Source organism: Cynocephalus volans, chromosome 6 (genome assembly GCF_027409185.1).
Source record: "Cynocephalus volans isolate mCynVol1 chromosome 6, mCynVol1.pri, whole genome shotgun sequence".
NCBI lineage: Eukaryota > Metazoa > Chordata > Mammalia > Dermoptera > Cynocephalidae > Cynocephalus > Cynocephalus volans.
This window is the reverse complement of record NC_084465.1, coordinates 21,145,245-21,166,464: the sequence shown is the minus strand read 5'-3', so window position 1 is coordinate 21,166,464 and position 21,220 is coordinate 21,145,245. Positions and strand designations below refer to the sequence as shown.

At 40.2% G+C, this 21,220-nt stretch overlaps 1 protein-coding gene across 1 annotated transcript in view; it reads left to right on the top strand.

Moving 5' to 3' along the window:
- Positions 1-10,327: 10,327 nt before the first annotated feature.
- Positions 10,328-21,220, top strand: part of NUP205 (nucleoporin 205) — an 82,614-nt gene continuing 71,721 nt past the window's right edge. The window contains exon 1 of the mRNA XM_063100248.1: positions 10,328-10,352. The gene's annotated coding sequence lies outside the window, so the exon portion shown is untranslated. The remainder of the gene's footprint in view (positions 10,353-21,220) is intronic.

Here is a 21,220-nt window from a genome sequence, read left to right as displayed (position 1 = left end):
AGGGCATCAACATGGGTAAAAAAGTGAGAAGAGGTTGGATACATATCATACAAGTCCTTATAGGTAAGGAGTTTCTGTTTTATTTTAAATATCAAGGTGATCAATATAAAATTCTTGATTTTTGTTTTTGACCAGCAATTTCACTTCGTTCAGCCTAACAAAATGAAACACTCTTAAAGGATCTAAATAGGGGAGTGTGCCATGAGCGGATTTATGTTGTAAAAAGAACAACCTAGCTGCTGGGTGGAGGAGAGACAGGAGGCAGGTTAGAGGGCAGAAGAAAGATCAGTAAGGATGCAGTTGCTTTTAAATAGACCTGTTCTCGTATTCAGTCCTCAGATTTCTTGACTTGGAAATGTGTTTTGTTAATTACACAGCATAGTATGGGCAGTAGGGATGTAACTCATGCTAAAAAAAAAAAAAAAAAAAGTCATAAGAGATTGATGGTAGTAAAATCCAGAATGCCAATTTATTAATTATTAATAAGAAATAAAATGATTAAGCAGATTAAATTCTTGTGTTAACTGGTTAATGCATCTCTTTACATGGGAAGCTAAATTAAAACCAACAGGTTATTTGGTAGAATCGCAAGAAATAAGAGTAAGGGAAATTAGTGGCATCTATGGCTAGCAAACTTTGTTGGCATGACCCCTGGTTGGAAAGACATTTTACATAGTAAATTAGTTTACACTACAAAAAATATAGCTGAAACAAAATATTAACGAATCAGAACATACTCTTATTACTGATGAAACACTCTGATATTTTTTGTTATATTTTCTATTTTTTTCATTAAAAAAAATTGAGAAATAGGTCCAGTAAGTTGATTTCAAGATCTACTTATGGGTCACAACTTGCAATTTAAAAAATTATTGATCCAAACCCTTGACTTTGATATTACCAACACCATGCTTTAAACAAATGAGCTAACTGGGCAGCCCTGAATTAAATCATCTTAAACTAGTTGGCATCACACTAAGTGGTCTAAGTTGGGGTGATGCCATAACAGTAGCCCCCCTAGTCTCAGGATGAGGCTTCAGGCTGCCCTCTGTAACAACCTACTGGTTTCAGGTTTCAGAGGCTTAGGCCATCTCCCTAGGCTCTGTCTCCTATTATCCTCCGAAACCTGTAGGAGGCCTTCTTCCTTTGCAGCAGTTTTGACAGCTCAGAGTAGGTTTCTAGGTCTCTGCTTAGCCCTTAGATGATGCACAGCTGCTGAACTGCCTCCAGCTCTCAACCTGCCCTTGCCTTCACTCTGTGGAGCAATATGGCCCTTTCCACTCTGGGTGCAACAGATGTAGAGAATGAGCCTTCTACATAGCTAGTAGGCCAGTACCCCAATGAGCTACTCAGATCCATATTTCAGGGTCAGAAAACAGATTAGATATAAGGATGTAGTTTCACCTCTAGCAGAGGTTCAGGGCTGATTGAACCCTTTGGCTATAGGTGATATAAGGCTAGCTGAGGACTCTGAAGTTAGAGCCATGGTTCAAAATAGTTAGGAGCCAGCAGGAGGCCAGCAGGGCCCACATGTGAGGTTTCACCGTGGAGAGGCTCCCTGCTTGCTACTGATGCAAGCTTCCTACCTGCACAGCAAACAGACAGACGCTTCTCAGAGCTCCATTAGGTCATTCACCCATGAGCAGGTTAGGGGTGGGGAAATGCCAACGTGGGTTGGAAGTCAAGAAAGCCAAGATGGCCTGTTGTAGGGAACGACTCTTTAGGAAGGCCTAGATTTGGGTATTGTTGTTTTTTGACAACCTTTTTTGGTTGGCCCTAAGTAGAAATGTGTAGTAAGTAGTACTACTTTCCACATCTATGTTCAGGTCTTGGACCAGTTCTGGTTGTTGACAGGAATCTTGTACTTTTTCCTATCCCCGTGTTTCTGATACAAGATTTTTCCTACTTGAAGTACTCAAAAAAACTACAAAATGGAAAGAGAACATTTGTTTAAATTGTGCCTAATAGAATAGTCAGTAACAATATAATAAGATGTCCTAGAATTGGGACGTGAAGTCAGGAAAAGTTATCCTTTGAAATGCCTGGATTCATTCATTCAATTCTTTTATCAAGCTAGTTATTTATTAAAGGCTATAGGTGAGAGGAAGATGGTCTCTGCCCTCATATCCTTTAGTGATAGAGTTAGCCATTAAAGAAATAACTTGCCAAATAATCTGAGAGTGAAACTAATAATGATTATTATAAATTATAAACTAAAATAGTGATCACCTGGTTTAATGGATGAAATGGTCATTTGCAAGAAATCCTAAGTGATGGGGTGCAAATATGTTACAGAAATCTGGAAGACCAAGTCCAATCTGGAGATGGGAGTGCTTCCTAATCTCATCAAGAGGTTGCTGGTTAAATCAATTTTGGAAAAAAATGAAAAATAAAAATATGTTAACAGAAATAGAGTGGGTTATCTTCTTGGAAAAAGGGGAGTAAAAGAGCTAAATTTATGACTGCCCCGGTGTCCTACAGAGAGAGTACCTGGCCCAGCCTCTCCAAAGATTTCACCTGGCTTGGCAATATCTCTGGGTAAAAAAACTCATATTCTCTTTTGCCATTTACTCTCCTTATAAAATTGAATTAGTAAGTTCAGTCCCCTCTGAGATTGAAAAGATGCTGCTAGAGCTGGCCGGTTGGCTCAGCTCGTTAGAGCACAGCCTTGTAACACCGAGGTAAAGGTTTGGATCCTTGTGCTGGCCAGCCGCCGAAAAAAAGAAAGAAACTGCTAAAATTGAATTTTTAAAGCCCATTTCGTCATGATATATTCTCTGTTCTGTATATTGCTGGATGTTTTTTGCTCTTTTTAGTAGGTATTCCTGTTAAGGATTTTGGCATATATGTTCAAGAGGAATATTGGTCTCTAGTTTTCTTTTCTTATAATGTCTTTGAGTTTATTAAGTTGATAATGTCTAGTAAAAGTAACTGGGAAGTGTTTACTTCTGTTTTCTGAAAGAGTTTATGCAGGTTGGTATCATTTTTTACTTAAACATTTATTAGCATTCACTAGTTAAGCCACTGAGGCCTTGAGTTTTCTTTGTAGAATGGTTCTTCATTACAAATTCAATTTTGTTAACAGATATAAAGCTATTTGGATTTCCTATTTTGGAAATTTTGTCTTTTAGGGACATTGACCATTTCATCTAAGTTGTTAGTTGGCCTATATTGACATAAAGTTATTCATAACATTCCCTTAATATCTTTTAAGTGTCTGTAGGATCTGAGGTGATGTATTTGTATCTTCTACTTTTTTCCTTGATCTATCAAGCTAAAAATTTATCAATTTTATTTTATTTTTCAAGGAACTAATGGGTAGTTTCATTGATGTTCTTTTTCTGGTTTTCTATTTGCTCTGTTTTACATTTATCTATTGTTTTCTACCTTTACATACACACATTTAATTTGCTTTGCTTTTCCTAGATGCTAATTTTCGTTCAGCTTAAAATATTTTCTGATTTGGCTTATGATTTTTTTTTCTTGGAACCTTCTCAATAGTTCTTTCCCAATCTCACTGTCTCCTGCACCAGCACTTTTCTCCTGTACATTCAACTAGTATTTATTGATCACCTACCACAAGCTCCTAGATACTGTTGTAGGTACTCGAGTGACATGAGTGAATAAAATAATATTCCTTCCCACAAGGAGCATACATTCTAGTGAGGTTACAATATTATGATTTGTCTTTATTTATCCCTAACCAAGTGTTCCCTTCCTTTTCAAGTCTTAACTTACTGTTTCCTTCTTGTATCTCCATTATGACTTTACAGTACTTATGTACAATTGTGAAATGATACCAGTGACTTTTACATTTAAAAAATGCTTAATAGCCCAATTGGTTAGAACGTGGCCTTATAAGACCAAGATCAAGGGCTCAGATCCCCATACTGGCCAGCTGCCAAAAAAATTAAAATAAAAAATACTTAATACCTCATATTTATACCCTAACAGCTGATTCAGATCTCCTGTCTATATATATTTCCTAAGTTTATAATAATCTTTTTGAGAAAGATGGATTTATTGAGAGATGTGTTCTTCTCTGTCATATTTATGTCTTGTCCTGTCTGAAGATAGGAAGATGTGTTAATTTTTATAAGCGTCATCATCTTTCTAGCTTTAGAATTCCATCATCACTAAGGTTTTCTAACATTGTCAACCAAAAAAAGTACTGAGGTTATTTCTAAGTGCTGAGATTATGATGATTTAAATTTTCTTTTATATTTTTACTGTTGGAAAAATGAATAAAGGAAGGAACCGTTCCAATGACCTAGAGTTTTGAACATAATTAACAACTTTTCCTGATCACTTGTGGAATGATCCTAATTTTTAAAATAATGCATTTAAAAACAAATAAAAAATGAAACAAAAAATGAGTACCTGATAAGGGATTAATGTTGAAAATACGTAAAGAACTACTACAACTCAGCAATAAAAAACAAACGACCTTATCTAAAAATGGGCCAAAGGGGGCTGGCTGCTTAGCTTACTTGGGAGAGTCTGGTGCTGATAACACCAAGGTCAAGGGTTCAAATCTCCATGTAGGCCAGCTGACCCCCCAAAAACCAAAGTGGGCAAAGGACTTAATTGATATTTCTCCAAAGAAGATATCCAAATGGCCAATAAACACATGAAAAAGATGCTCAACATCACTAATCATTGAGGAAATGCAAATCAAAACCACTTCATACCAATTAGGATGGCTTTTATTAAAAACAAAAAACCCCCAGAAAATAACAAGTATTGGTGAAGATATGGAGAAAACGGAACCCTTGTGCATTGCTGGTGGGAATGTAAAAAAATGTAAAATTAAACACAGGGTTACCGTATGATCCAGAAATTTCACTTCTGGGTATATACCCAGAAGAATCAAAAGCAGGGATATGAAGAAATATTTCTACGCTCATGTTCATAGCAGCATTATTCACAAAAGCCAAAAGATGGAAGCAACCCAAGTGTCCATCGACACATGAATAGATAAACAGAATGTGGTATATTCATACGATGGAATATTATTTAGTCTTAAAAAGGAAGGAAGTTCTGACCCATGCTGTAATATGAATGAACCTTGAAGACATTATGCTAGGTGGAAATAAGTCATAAAAGGACAAATACTGCATGATTCCCCCTATATGAGTAGTCAAATTCATAGAAAATAGAATAGTGGTTGCCCAGGGCTGTGGGGAGAGAGAAATGAGGAGTTAGTATTTAATGGGTACAGAGTTTCAGGTGGGGAAGATGAAAAGGTTTTGGGCATGGGTAGTGGGGATGGTGCAGAACAGTGTGAATATACACAATGCAACAGAACTGTACAATTAAAAATGGTTAAAATGGTTATTTTTAGGTTATGTATATTTTACCAGTATAAAAAGAATGAGTACCCAACCTTGCTATAGATACTATGCAGTTAATTTTAGAAACCAAAAAGCAACAATATTTCAATGCTAGATAGTACCTTTTCCCCCTTAAATTGAATTTTACAAATGATTGTGTTGCTTTGGAGTCGTCATGCTAATGGCTAGAAAATGAAATCTTAAAAATCGCAGTAAAATTCAACTTTGAGTTCCTGAAGCCACATCAATTTCCTATCTAATTTTAAAAGCATTTAAATTAGTCTTATTTCTACTTATGTGCTTATTAAATGTGCGATTTAAAATGCATAGGGTTATGCTATATGGTGGAGTTAGCAATGCCATGGGAACTTCATTAACAGAACTCATTGATGCTATGATATTATTAGTACTGAATTAATACATCTTTATAAGACTCTTTATTCAATAGCAACTTTTTCCTTTCCTTATTTCTATACCCTCATCATTTGTACCCTATTACAAACCCAGGATATCTTCTAAGTGCTTTACGTTAAATTCGTGTTATTTCACTGACTCTTCACAGCAACCCAAGAAAAGTATTACTACTTCTATTTTAGTAGAAGAGGAAACTCAGGCTCAGAGAAGTTGAATATCTTGCCCACTATCAGACAGTAAGTAGAAATTTAAATTGAGGACTCAGGAGTCTCTCTCCTCAACTCCACCAGCACTCTCTTTATCAGTCTCCTAAAATCTCAACTTGCCGGTGAAGTGGGACGAGAAGACACAAAATGCACAGCACCGAAGAACTGCCCTAAGCCAAGTGAAGAGGAGAAATGACGTGCACAACAGCTTCATGTTAATCTGGACTCTTTCTTAAAATCTTCTTTCTCTAATGTATTTATTTATTTTGCATTTGTTTTCACTTGGGAATACGTATTTCCTATTGTCCTTTGTTTCTGAGTTTACATCATGTCCTGAACAGTACTGTGGTTTATATAAATTAATGCTTTCTTTCTTGTTCCTTGTACAAACAGTTTCACTTGGAGCATTCTTCTGATAGAATGAATGCTCTGCTCTTTCATCACACTCAGGCAGAATTCTGCTCTCCTCAGGAACTCTCCACTCTCCTTAACACACTGCTGCCCAAGGCTGGAGCCACGTACTCATGCTAATTCCCAGAACACAATCCGGATTCTTTCTTATCATATAAATTGACTCTGAGAGCAGCAGTTGTACATTACTTTACTCCTACCCCATTTCCTGTTCTATGTCATGCACTGTTGTAGCATAAACCCTTGTCGGTACCAAAGGCCTGTCACAGAAGGAAATCCTATCCCTTTCAGATCCATATTGTAGTCCATGTATCAGGGAAAGAGTGACTCAGCCTTCTTGTCCCAGAGTTTTCAGGCACTTGTAAGAGAGATGATGGCTTATGATGCTGTCTTCAAGGAGCCCACAATATAGTCTGGCAATGGGTAGAAGACAGCTGCTTGATCTTTTGACATCCTTATTCATTGGACAAACTTATAATGGCTACCTACCGGGTACCTCATCTCTTCTATGCGGAGCTTTCAGTGCAGGGGGACAGACAGACAAAGTCATGAAAAATTACAATATATTATGGGAGAGCACAGGAGAGGCATTCGATCCAGCCTGGGGTTGGAATGGGGTGGGGAAGATGATGCCTATGTTGAGGCTTGAAACCAAGTAAGGACAGCCAGGTGAAAAAGAGGCTAAAGATATTTTAGAAAGAGAAGATAGCACCAACAAAGATTCAGAGGGAAGAAAGATGTGACACAGCAGGCAAAGGGCAGTGGCAAGAACTTGAAGAGCTTTAAGGAGAGGAGGACGTGATCCCTCTGGTTACAGTGTGGAAGGTGAACTGGAGTAAGTGAGACTGGAAACAGAAAGACCAAGTAGGAGGCTGTTGGACTAATCCAGCTTGTGAAAGGAAGTTCTTCCACAGGACCCACTTGCTGCATTTCAGTTGTGGGTCCCTGGGGAGAAATCTAGGGCAAATTTGCTTGCTACTGCACCAGAGACTGCCAGGTATTCCAAGGCCGATGGTTCTGCAACTGCAGCCTGTAGCCGGCCACTGACTGGAGGTCAAAACATAATGGTGAACCTGCCATGCCTACGGTCCTCCACTGGCAGGATATGGAAAATTATAGGACTTGAAACTCATCAAACTTTCTAAGCTTTCTCCAGAGGAGTCATTGCAGCTCCACGAATACCAAACCTTAGAATTTTTCTCCCTACCCCCATACATTTTCATGACCATGCAAAAGCCTATCATCTGTCCTTTCACAAGCTGCTTACTTCATGTAATTTTGTCTAAATTTTATTTCCCTGGTTGCAAATAAGAATTAACTTTACGTATTTTAAGATCTCAAAGAACTTTATGTGTATAATTGAAACTCAACTGGGGCAATGAGGGAAGTTACAAATAATGGATCAATTAGACTGGGGTAGAGCTCTACCCCTTACCCCAGATTCATCACAAATCATTTAATTGCTGTAGGTTTCCACATCTGCAACAACTTGGTTAAACTAGTCCTAAATAATTTACTACTCCTCCATCTAAATTTCTTATTTTGCCTTAGAAATAGTTTGCTTTTATTTAAAAACATTCATATGTCACTTACTATGTGTCAGACACATTTTAGGGACTTTACAGATAACCCTCTTATCTATCTTCAGAGAGGAGGGGGAAAAAAAGAAAAGAAAAAAAACAAAACCAAATAAGCCTCTTAACAACCCTATGATATAGGTACTAATATTATCATCCTATTTAGAGAGGAGAAAACTGAGGGACTAAGGAGAGTTTCACAGCTAATAAGTGACTAAAACAGAATTTGAATCTTGGAAGCCTGGCTCTAAGGTCTCTGATTTTAATCACAATTCTATGTGGCCTTTCTCTCTTCCAGTAGATGATAGAAGCACCAAGCTCTGCAAATTGTTTTTCTAAACTGTAATCAAGCCAGAGATGTGTACAAATACAAATATACAAATATAAGAAGACACAGCTGTTGCTGTCTAGGAAAACATTTCAGTTATTTATTGGACATAACGAATCACAAAACTGGGATTTTTTTTTTTTTTTTTAAAGATGACTGGTAAGCGGATCTTAACCCTTGACTTGGTGTTGTCAGCACCAAGTTGGATGTACAAATCTGAAACTCAGGAGAGAGGACCAGTCTAGAGATACAGATACAGAATTCATCGGCAAACAGGTGGTGGTAAGAAACCAAAAGATCTCCCAGAGAAAGCATGGACAATGAAAAGGACAGCAGCTAGGGATTGACTGCAGGGGAGGAGCCACATTCAGTGTGTGAGGAGAGGAAGAAACTTGAAGGAAACTTAAAAATGAAGAATTAAGATAGATAGGAGGAAAACCAGGAACGGTGTGCCCCACAAGCCACAGGAGAAAGTAATTTCTAAGAAATTCATAAAAGTGCCCATGGAATTTGACAATTGATTACTGGTGACCCTACTGAGAGCAGTTTTACAAGGGGTTATGATGGCAATAACCCAATTGCTACGGATTGAGGAATCCCGTAAAGAATGCTTGTGTGATGACGGGAGTTGCTGGAAGTGAATGAGTTCCTTCATAGAAAGCAAAGTGATCTACTGAGAGGAAGTGTGTGGGCTTAAAGAGTATGTGTGTGTGTGGGCCGGCCGTGGCTCCCTCGGGAGAGGGCGGCGCTGGTAGCGCTGAGGCCGCGGGTTCGGATCCTATATAGGGATGGCCCGTGCGCTCACTGGCTGAGCGTGGTGCGGACGACATCCAGCCAAGAGTTGCGATCCCCTTACCAGTCAAAAAAGAAAAAAAAAAAAAAAAAAGGTGGTGGTGGGGAAGGCTTGTAACCGTTGTGCTGAGAAAGAAAATCTTTGAATGCCACTTCCTGCCAAGTTCCTGCTCAGTATTCTAAACTTCATGAAAAATCTTGCCCTTTTTCTTTATTTTGGCAGCTGGCCGGTACTGGGATGCGAACCCCTGATCATGGCGTTATAGGGCTGCACTCCAATCAACTGAGCTAACGGACCAGCCCAAGCAACCAAAATTTAACAGCTGAAAAGGGAGTCCAGCTATTTGGGGCACTTAGGTGGAAAAATATTTGGTGATGATGAAATGATATGTGTGGGATTTGCTTCAAGATAATCTCCTGTGTTGGTGGAGGGAGGAGAATTGGTCATGCTATTGAAGCTAGACTTTCATTATTCTAATTTTGTATACGGTTGAAAATTTCAAAATAACGAACTATAGAAATCATCCCTGAAAGTATAGTATTGAGAATTCCATAATAATAAAAGGGAAAAAGAGGGAGAAAATTTCACTCTTTGCAACTATTTTGACGCCATACACTTGGTAAATTGAAATGCCGTGAAAACTTAGTTTGTAATCACTCAAATGGCTTTTTGAGGTGTAGACATCTCACTCCCCAAGGTAAGGGAGTAAATGCAAGGAAGATTTAATTTGAAATGGAGATAAAAAAAATTTTTTTTAAAGATGACCCGTAAGGGGATTTTAACCCTTGACTTGGTGTTGTCAGCACCACGCTCTCCCAAGTGAACCACGGGCCGGCTCTGAAATGGAGATAATGTTTTGAAGTTAAGCCTTTTATAATATCATAACAAATGGGCGTCGTTTTAATAACTAGTCTCACAATACCTTTCTGTATTCCACCTAACTACTTTTTCCATTTCACCAAACCAACTTCACCCATCCCTGGAAACTACTATTCCCAGGATGCTCTGCATGATTAATGTCGCATCGAGGACCTCGCGTCTCCGAACTGCTTGCCTTTGCCTTATTTGAATAGGAATAATCCCAGTGAAAATTGATGTTTGTGACCAAAGTAGATTTTGGCGTCTTTTGTGCACCTGGTCGGCGGAGCGCGCCGTTCGGAGGGACCAGCGTGGTACGTTTCTGTTCAGGCGTCTCCCCGGACAGCTTCACCCCTTCCTGGGTCCTCCATGCGTCAGAAAGGCTCCGTTAGGGCGCCTCCAAGATGGCGACGCTGTTGGCGGTAAATTCGGGTAAGTGCGGCCGGGCAGAAGGCAAACGATGGGGCAGGGCGAAGACCGGTTCTTCAGGGAGTGACCAGGGCTGTGATGCTCCTCGGAGTCTTGGCTCTCACTTGTGCGTGGTGCCTGCTCTTCCCTGGCTCTCGGCCTAAAGGCTCGCCCCTCCCCAGTTTGAATGGCGCGCGTTGGCGCTACGGCTCCCGCCCTCGAGCTGGGTTTTGAGGGTCAAGGCAGTGAGGCTTAGTCCGCTGGAACCAGGTGTGCAATCCCCAGCCCAGGGCTGAGCCTGGTTCCTTTCACTCCCCCCCGCCCCACCACCCCATTATGTGGTGTGTCTGCGGCCCGGATTTCGCCAGGATACGCGCCAAGTGTCCGGCAGTGACGCCAGAGGACCACGAGCCAAGGCTGAAAACTTGCACCTCTAAGTAGGCGCTGTTGTCCCTCATGGGATGGGGAGTCCTGCACACGGGGAGGACTCTCGATTATGAATCCTGCTATCCAGAAGGTGGCTGGCAAGGGGGTGGCGCGGGTTCAACAGATATGTCCCAGCTTGGCGGGTGTGGTCCGGCCTTGGATGCTTCTGTACCTTTGGAGCAGTAGATTTTCGGGTGGGGGATAGAACCTAGAAGGCAATAAAGGAACTCTGGAAAGTTTGAGGTGTGTCTACTTTTGGTCATTCTTAACTCGGGGCGGTACTACCCTCCACGGGCATTTGAAAGGATAGGTGCATTTTGATGTCCCGTTTCCTGGAGTGCACTGCTGGGTGCAAGGATGCCTAAAGTCCTGCACTGGGCGGAGTTCTGCAAAAGTAGAATTTCCTACTCAGAGTGTTAATGCCTTGATTGAGACGCACTTAACTTCGCAGGCACAATTAAGAGAATATTTGTGTGGTAAATGCTTGGAGAGAATTTCACTCAAGAGGACTCTTTCCTGGGTGCATTTTCTGTCTATGCAGTCTTTTGTTTTGTTTTTGGTACTGATTTGTTCTACTTTCCACAGGACTGATATTCTTGAAAATTGTCTTAATCTGAGTTTTGTAAATCAAATCATTTCAGAAACGCTATGGTAAATTATTTTATAATAATGAAGGCTTGTTTACTGAGCACCTGTTATGTCTGGACTTGCACTTGCATTATCTCATTCGATCCCCTTTATACACCTGTGTAGTATAGCTATTAAATACCCCACTTTACAGATTTGGAAATAAAGGCTTCAGGTGGTTAAGTAACTTGCCCAAAGTTGAACAGCTAGTGATTCTAAGACTGTCTTACGTGCTTAAACTACTGCGTGCTATTAAGCACAGCCTAATTCATTTTATTTTATTTTATTTTATTTTTTTTAAAATTTTATTTTGTCGATATACATAGTGGCTGATTATTGCTCCCCATCACCAAAACCTCCCTCCCTTCTCCCTCCCCCCCCAACAATGTACTTTCTGTTTGCTTGTCGTATCAACTTCAAATAATTGTGGTTGTTATATCTTCTTCCCCCCCCCCGTTTGTGTGTGTGTGTGTGTGTGTGTGTGTGTGTGTGTGTGTGTGAATTTATATATTAATTTTTAGCTCCCACCAATAAGTGAGAACATGTGGTATTTCTCTTTCTGTGCCTGACTTGTTTCACTTAATATAATTCTCTCAAGGTCCATCCATGTTGTTGCAAATGGCAGTATTTCATTCGTTTTTATAGCTGAGTAGTATTCCATTGTGTAGATGTACCACATTTTCCGTATCCACTCATCCGATGATGGGCATTTGGGCTGGTTCCAACTCTTGGCTATTGTAAAGAGTGCTGCGATAAACATTGGGAAACAGGTATACCTTCGACTTGATGATTTCCATTCCTCTGGGTATATTCCCAACAGTGGGATAGCTGGGTCGTATGGTAGATCTATCTGCAATTGTTTGAGGAACCTCCATACCATTTTCCATAGAGGCTGCACCATTTTGCAGTCCCACCAACAATGTATGAGAGTTCCTTTTTCTCCGCAGCCTTGCCAGCATTTATCGTTCATAGTCTTTTGGATTTTAGCCATCCTAACTGGGGTTAGATGGTATCTCAATGTGGTTTTGATTTGCATTTCCCAGATGCTGAGTGATGTTGAGCATTTTTTCATATGTCTGTTGGCCATTTGTATATCTTCCTTAGAGAAATGCCTACTTAGCTCTTTTGCCCATTTTTTAATTGGGTTGCTTGTTTTCTTCTTGTACAGTTGTTTGAGTTCCTTATATATTCTGGATATTAATCCTTTGTCAGATATATATTTTGCAAATATTTTCTCCCACTCTGTTGGTTGTCTTTTAACTCTTTTAATTGTTTCTTTTGCTGTGCAGAAGCTTTTTAGTTTGATATAATCCCATTTGTTTATTTTTCCTTTGGTTGCCCGTGCTTTTGGGGTCGTATTCATGAAGTCAGTGCCCAGTCCTATTTCCTGAAGTGTTTCTCCTATGTTTTCTTTAAGAAGTTTTATTGTTTCAGGGTGTATATTTAAATCCTTAATCCATTTTGAGTTGATTTTAGTATACGGCGAGAGGTATGGATCTAGTTTCATTCTCCTGCATATGGATATCCAGTTATCCCAGCACCATTTGCTGAAGAGGCAGTCCCTTCGCCACTGAATAGGCTTGGTGCCTTTGTCAAAGATCAGCTGACAGTAAGTGTGTGGGTTGATTTCTGGATTCTCTATTCTATTCCATTGGTCAGTGTGTCTGTTTTTATGCCAGTACCATACTGTTTTGGTTATTATAGCTTTGTAGTATAGCTTAAAGTCAGGTAGTGTTATGCCTCCAGCTTTATTTTTTTTGCTCAGCATTGCTTTGGCTATGTGTGGTCTTTTATTGTTCCATATAAATGTCTGGATAGTTTTTTCCATTTCTGAGAAAAATGTCTTTGGAATTTTGATGGGGATTGCATTGAATTTGTATATCACTTTGGGTAGTATGGACATTTTCACTATGTTGATTCTTCCAATCCAAGAGCATGGGATATCTTTCCATCTTCTTGTATCCTCTCTAATTTCTCTCAGCAGTGGTTTGTAGTTCTCATTATAGAGATTTTTCACATCCTTGGTTAACTCAATTCCTAAGTATTTTATTTTTTTGGTGGCTATTGTAAATGGGCAGGCTTTCTTGACTTCTCTTTCTGCATGTTCACTATTGAAGAAAAGAAATGCTACTGATTTTTGTGTGTTGATTTTGTATCCTGCTACTGTGCTGAAATCATTTATCAATTCCAGCAGTTTTTTTGTAGAGGTTTTAGGCTGTTCGATATATAGGATCATGTCATCTGCAAACAGGGACAGTTTGACTTCTTCTTTTCCAATCTGGATGCCCTTTATTTCCTTCTCTTCTCTGATTGCTCTGGCTAGTACTTCCAACACTATGTTGAATAGGAGTGGTGAGAGTGGGCATCCTTGTCTAGTTCCTGTTCTTAAAGCAAAAGCTTTCAGCTTTTCCCCATTCAGGATGATATTGGCTGTGGGTTTGGCATATATGGCTTTAATTATGTTGAGATACTTTCCTTCTATACCTAACTTATAGAGGGTCTTTGTCATGAATGAGTGCTGAACTTTATCAAATGCTTTTTCAGCATCTATAGAGATGATCATATGGTCCTTGTGTTTGAGTTTATTAATATGGTGTATCACATTTATTGATTTGCGTATGTTGAACCAACCTTGCATCCCTGGGATGAATCCCACTTGATCGTGATGAATAATTTTACGTATGTGTTGCTGTATTCTGTTTGCTAGTAATTTAGTGAGGATTTTTTCCATCTATATTCATCAAGGATATTGGCCTGTAGTTTTCTTCTTTGGTTATATCTTTACCTGGTTTTGGTATCAGGATGATGTTTGCTTCATAGAATGAGTTTGGGAGATTTTCGTCCGTTTCAATCTTTTGGAATAGTTCGTAAAGAATCGGTGTCAATTCCTCTTTGAATGTTTGGTAAAATTCTGCTGTGAATCCATCTGGTCCTGGGCTTTTCTTTGTTGGGAGCCTTCTGATAACAGCTTCAATCTCCTTTATTGTTATTGGTCTGTTCAAATTTTCTACGTCTTCACGGTTCAGTTTTGGGAGCTTGTGTGTGTCCAGAAATTTATCCATTTCCTCCAGATTTTCAAATTTGTTGGCGTATAGTTGTTTATAGTAGTCTCGAATGATTCCTTGTATTTCAGATGAATCAGTTGTAATATCGCCTTTTTCATTTCTAATTTTTGTTATTTGAGTCTTCTCTCTTCTTTTTTTTGTGAGCCATGCTAATGGTTTGTCAATTTTATTTATCTTTTCAAAAAACCAACTTTTTGATTAGTTGATCTTTTGAATTGTGTTTTGGTTTTCAATTTCATTCAGTTCTGCTCTGATCTTAATGATTTCTTTCCGTCTGCTAACTTTAGGTTTCGATTGTTCTTGTTTTTCTAGTTCTTTAAGGTGAAGTGTTAGGTTGTTCACTTGCCATCTTTCTATTCTTCTGAAGTGAGCGTTTAATGCAATAAATTTTCCCGTCAATACTGCTTTTGCAGTATCCCACAGGTTTTGGTATGATGTATCATTGTTTTCATTAGTTTCAATAAATTTTTTGATTTCCTGCTTGATTTCTTCTTGGACCCATATGTCATTAAGTAGAATGCTGTTTAATTTCCATGTGTTTGTATATTTTCCAGAGTTTCGTTTGTTATTGATTTCTAGTTTTAATCCATTGTGGTCTGAGAAGATACATGGGATAATTGCAATTTTTTTGAATTTATTGAGACTTGATTTGTGACCTAATATGTGATCTATCCTGGAGAATGATCCATGTGCTGCTGAGAAGAATGAATATTCTGAGGTTGTTGGGTGGAATGTTCTGTAGATATCTGCCAATTCCAATTGGTCTAGAGTCTTGTTTAGATCTTGTGTTTCTCTACTGATTCTTTGCCTAGATGATCTGTCTAATATTGACAGTGGGGTGTTCAGGTCCCCTGCTATTATGGTATTAGTGTCTATTTCCTTCTTTAGGTCTAATAGAGTTTGTTTTATAAATCTGGCTGCTCCAACATTGGGTGCATACATATTTATGATTGTTATGTCTTCTTGATGGATCAGTCCTTTTATCATTAAGTAGTGTCCCTCATTGTCTCTTTTTATGGTTTTTAGTTTAAAGTCTATTTTGTCAGATATAAGAATAGCTACTCCAGCTCGTTTTTCTTTTCTGTTTGCATGGTAAATCTTTTTCCATCCTTCCACTCTTAGTCTGTGTGAATCTTTATGGGTGAGGTGGGTCTCTTGTAGGCAGCATATAGTTAGGTCCTGCTTTTTGATCCAGTCAACCAGTCTGTGTCTTTTGATTGGGGAATTGAAGCCTATGACATTAAGAGTTGTTATTGAAAGGTGTTGATTTATTCCTAGCATTTTATTGGTTGTTTGGTTGTCTTAGGTGTCTTTTGTTCCTTGCTTTCTGATTTACTGTTTGTTTTCTGTGTTTGTTGGTTCCTTAGGTTGTAGATAGTGTTTTTGTTAGCTTGTTTTCTCTTCATGAATGCCATTTTTATTATTCTAGCGGGTTTAGATTTTTCTTGGGTTTTTATGGCAGTGGTAGTTATTTTTCAGGAACCAAACCCAGTACTCCCTTGAGGATTTCTTGTAAGGGTGGTCTTGTGGTAGTGAACTCCCGCAGTTTTTGTTTGTCTGAGAAATATACTATTTGCCCCTCATTTCGGAAGGATAGCCTTGCAGGGTAGAGTATTCTTGGCTGGCAATCTTTGTCTTTTAGTATTTTGAAAATATCATCCCATTCCTTTCTAGCTTTTAGGGTTTGTGATGAAAAGTCTGATGTTAACCTGATTGGGGCTCCCTTATAGGTGATTTGACGCTTCTCTCTTGCAGCTTTTAAGATTCTCTCTTTGTCTCTGAGTTTTGCCAATTTGACTATGACATGTCTTGGAGAAGGCCTTTTTGGGTTGAATACGTTTGGAGATCGTTGAGCTTCCTGGATCTGAAGATCTGTGATTTTTCCTATACCTGGGAAGTTTTCTGCCACTATTTTTTTGAATATGTTTTCAATGGAATCTCCATTTTCCTCCCCTTCTGGAATACCCATGACTCGGATATTTGAGCGCTTGAGGTTGTCTGATATCTCTCTCAGATTTTCTTCCATGTCCTTGATTCTTTTTTCTTTCTTTTTGTCTGCTTGTGTTATTTCAAACAGCCCATCTTCAAGTTCAGAGGTTCTCTCTTCAACTTCGACAAGCCTGCTGGTTAAACTCTCCGTTGTGTTTTTTATTTCGCTGAATAACTTCTTCAGTTCAGCAAGTTCTGCTACATTTTTTTTCAGGACATTGATTTCCTTGTATATTTCCTCTTTCAGATCCTGTATACTTTTCCTCATTTCATCATGATGTCTAGCTGAGTTTTCTTGTATCTCATTCAGTTTCCTTAGAATTATCACTCGAAATTCCTTGTCAGTTATTTCAAGGGCTTCTTGTTCTATAGGATCTAGAGTATGAGATTTATTAACTTTTGGTGGTGTACTTTCTTGATTTTTTGTATTTCTGGTGTCTTTTTTTTGGTGTTTATTCATTGTTGCAGGGGGTTTCACAGTCCACCGGTTTAAGACTAATGACTAACTAGGATGTTGCTGTGGTTGCCAATTTGGTATGGCTCCCGCCGTGACTGCTCAGTTGGCCTCTAGTGTCTTGTGTGTGTGGTTGCCTCGGGTCTTGGGCTTCTCCGGGGATCCACCTTTCTGGTCAGCTTGTACTCTGCTGGGCTGGTGGATAACGTACCACAGGGTGTGTGATCTCTGTTGAGCTTTCACTTTCTGTACAGGACTTCTCCCCGTTCCGTGTGCTCTGGCCCAGGCTGTTAGATCGTGCAGTGGCGACCCCACCGGGTGTGTGGTTTCTGTCGAGACTCCGCCTCCCTGGCCGCACGTCTCCCCCCTCTGTGCACACTGTGCTGGGCTGGGGCGTGTCTTCTGCACCCCTCGTCTATCAGCTGGGCCTTCAAGACCCTGCTCGGCACCGCCTCGCCCAGGAAGTCTACCAGGTTTCTGCTGGGCACAGACGACCGGTCTCTCTGGGTGCCTTTGTAGCACTATGTAGATCTTTCTCGGGTCTTGTTCACCTTTGTATCCCCCCAGTATAAACCGAGTCTAGTGCCCACCTGCAGCCTGGTCTCCGGCAGGTTCAAGCGGACCTGGGAACTCTCCTACCACACTATTCCCAACCAGAAATTCGTTAGGCTTTTTTCCAAACTGGTGGCCGCAGAGATGGTATCTGCCTCCCAGTAACAGGGAATTTACCTGGGGCCGGAGTCCAGGGTATGGTGGAGTGACAGTCGGCCCTCCCGTACTTCCTTGCCCTCCCGACACTGGCCCGGGACACCCCCCGCCACCAGCCCTGCCAGAGAACCGCGGAGGGAGTGGGAGCGGAGGCCGGTCCGCAGGCTCCGGAAAGCCCGGCGCCAGGCCAAGCAAGTGGGAGGGCTCAGTGATGGCCGAGCAGGGCGGAGCTGCCCACGCCTGGGAAAATGGAGGCAGCACCGGGCGGTGAGTGGCCTGGTGGTGCAGGCGGGAGCCGCGTGGGCATCCACCCCCCGAACAGAGCTGTGCCAGGGATCACTCACAGTGCTGTGCCAGGTCGGGTGCTTGCTCTTTGTCTCTGGTTTGCCGCCTTTCCCAGTTCTCGGCCGCTGCCGCCTCAGGCTGTTCAGTCGCGGCGCAGCTCAGGCGCTCCCAGGAATCTTCTTTAATGCCGGCCTGATACCTCGAATCCTGAATAGGGCAGCTGGCTGCCTTCAGCGTGGCCCCGGCCTCCGGGATCCTGGCTGCATCCACAGCAGCCCTGGCGCCGTGTTCCCTGTTTCGAGACTCGCTTTTGCAGCTAAGAAACAGTTCTTTTCCTGCTCCACACTTCAAAGCTGTTGCCTGTAAATGAGGCAGCCTCCTGCCGGGGGCAAAGTGGCGGTCACCCCCCACGACCGGTCAGTAGCAGCAGTCCTCCCTTAAGAGATGGCGAGAGCAAGGTCCACAAGTTTCCCGGCTGCCTGAGGCCCAGTGGCCACCTTTTCCACCTCAGCTACTCCGCGCCAGCTGCCGCAGCCGCCGCCATCTTGAAAAGCCCCCTAATTCATTTTATAACATCAGATTTTTATATATCTAGATGTTGATAATGAAATTACTTGTAATGTTGCCATCGCTCCTTCCCTCCCGACTAGATGTTAACTTAAAAATAAAGCTTGTATGTTATATGTGTAATTATATACATTTCTTTAGTACATACTCATTCTAAATTATTATCATTAAACATAAATAATCAAAGGACAGGGAAAGGAGTTGCCAACAGCTGCAAAGAGTATACATTGTACATTAAAGCCTTGTGGTAGGTGTGTTTACTTGGCAACATGGAAAGGAAACTTTTTTTTTTTAAAGATGGTGGGCAAGGGGATCTTAACCCTTGACTTGGTGTTGTCAGCACCATGCTCTCCCAAGTGAGCTAACCGGCCATCCCTATATAGGGATCTGAACCCGTGGCCTTGGTTTTATCAGCACCACACTCTCCCAAGTGAGCCATGGGCTGGCCCTAGGAAACATTTTTAAAAGCCAGGAGTCAGGAGAATATTTTTTAAAAAATTAAACATCTGAGAGAAGCAACCCAAATGTCCGTCAGCGAATGAATGAACAGTGAATGGATAAACAAAATATGGCATATGCATTGCAATAGAATATTATGCAGCCTTAAAAAGGAAGGAAGCCTGTCTTCCTATTTAAGGTCAATCCCTCCATGTCCTTCTTATTATTATCCCTTCTCTGTCTTGTATATTCACCTCTCTCTCTCTCTTGCTTTTTTTTTTTTATCCTTTCCACTAACTCTCCTCTTTGTCTTGATCTCATGCCTCACTCTAATTACTCCTTTCTTGCTCATCTTCAAACTTTTTTTTTCTTTTGGCAGCCGGGCAGTATGGGGATCCAAACCTTTGACCTGGGTGTTCAACACTGCACTCTGAGTGAGCTAACCGCCCAGGCCTAAGTCTTTCAAAAGATTTGTTAGTATTCAGTGACTCCATTTCCCTATTTCCTTTTCCTCCACCCTTTCTAATCTGTTCCTGTACTCCTAAATAGCTCTCAGTGAAGTTAATTTAACATGTTCATCTATGTTCGTGTTCTTCAAGTCCAGCAGACATTTTAAATCTTTATCTTGTTTCATCTTTTATGGTGAAGACCAAAAATCCTTTAATGTGGGTTAGAAAGCCCTGCATGGTGTGGCAGTTGCCAACCTTGCCAAACTCTTATTACTTCAGCTCTCTTGGCCTTTTTAGTTCTTAGCCTAATCATCACTTCCTCAAGGAATCCTTCCCTGCCCTGATCTCTCTGTCTAGGTCATATTCCCCTATTATGTGATCTCTTGCCCTGGGTACCTCTCCTTTATAGCACTTATCACAATAGGTTATTATATTTATGTATTATTATGTAATTAATGTGTTTCCTCATTACACTACAAGCTTATCAGTACTTCATCTCATACATGATGTGAGTGAATAAATGTGGTTTGCTGTAGGTATCCCTAAACATTAAGGACAATAAATGTATTTCCTGAGTAAACTACATGTTAACAATACATATGTAGTAATTTGGAAAAATTTATAGCCTCCTTTCTTTTTTTTTTTTTTTTTCTTTCTCCTTTTCTTAAAGATGACCCGTAAGGGGATCTTAACCCTTGACTTGGTGTTGTCAGCACCACAGTCTCCCAAGTGAGCCACTGCTCGGCCCTTATAGCCTCCTTTCATTTGTAATCAGTAAAAAGATATCTACTAAAGTTTGTCAAATTGAAGACAAACTGAAGATAAGTCTTTGTTGCAGTTCCCTTCAGTGATGTATTGATGTTAATGATGGACTAAGTATGCGAGTATATGTGGGTTTTTTTCATGTAGATTTTGATCTGTTATTGGATGCCTCCCCATAATGGGGAAAAAAATGGATTTTTTCTCTACAACTTGCTGAGCTTATTACACTAAATATGTATAGTACAAGGAAATTTATTAGTTTTTCAGAGGTCCTATTGTATATTAAATATTACTTTTAAGGGCAGAGAATTAATGTTTGTCAGCTCTTTATCAGATTTCTGAAATTAACAGGCCTTATCTTCCTATTTGACTGCCCTCATCCTAGTTTAGGTTCCATCACCTAAGTGGTTTATCTATTATCCTTATTTTCTGATACTTCCTGTTCTAGTCCATCAACCACACTAGAACACCATTGTCCTACAATACCAATTTCTTTTTTTATTTTTATTTTTTTGGCAACTGGCTGGTAAGGGGATCTGAACCCTTGACCTTGGTGTTTTAGCATCATGCTTTAACCAACTGATCTACCTGGCTAGCCCCTACAATGCCAATTTTATTTTGTCATCTATTGAAACTTTCCCATTTACTAATAGGAAAAATTCCATCTTGACTTTGGAGTCCAGGGCTCAAATATACTCTAACCTTTGCAGGGCCAAGAAAATGATCCTGAGGGAAGTCAGCTAGTTACCAGGATCTAGGCTTGGGTCCTCATTTTGGTAGGTCCAGAAATTTGATATTTGTCCATGTATCCAAAGTTGATTAGGTCCCATGAATTGATTTTTTTCTAATTAAATTCAGAAAAGACATATATATATATAAACAAGTATGCCAATTTATTGATCTTTAATGGAATTGTATCTGCATGGGTACTCATGTTGGTTAGTCAGCACATTCTTCACTCTTAAAATTTATATGAAAGCTATATTTTTAATCAGAAAATTGGCAAATGTGGGATCAAAGCAGAAGAAGCAAGGCAGAGAGTTGGAAGATCTATGTAAGGAAGACAGGCTGTCTAGACAGGCTGATCCCCATTCTCCCATGTTCCCACACCCAAGACCTGAT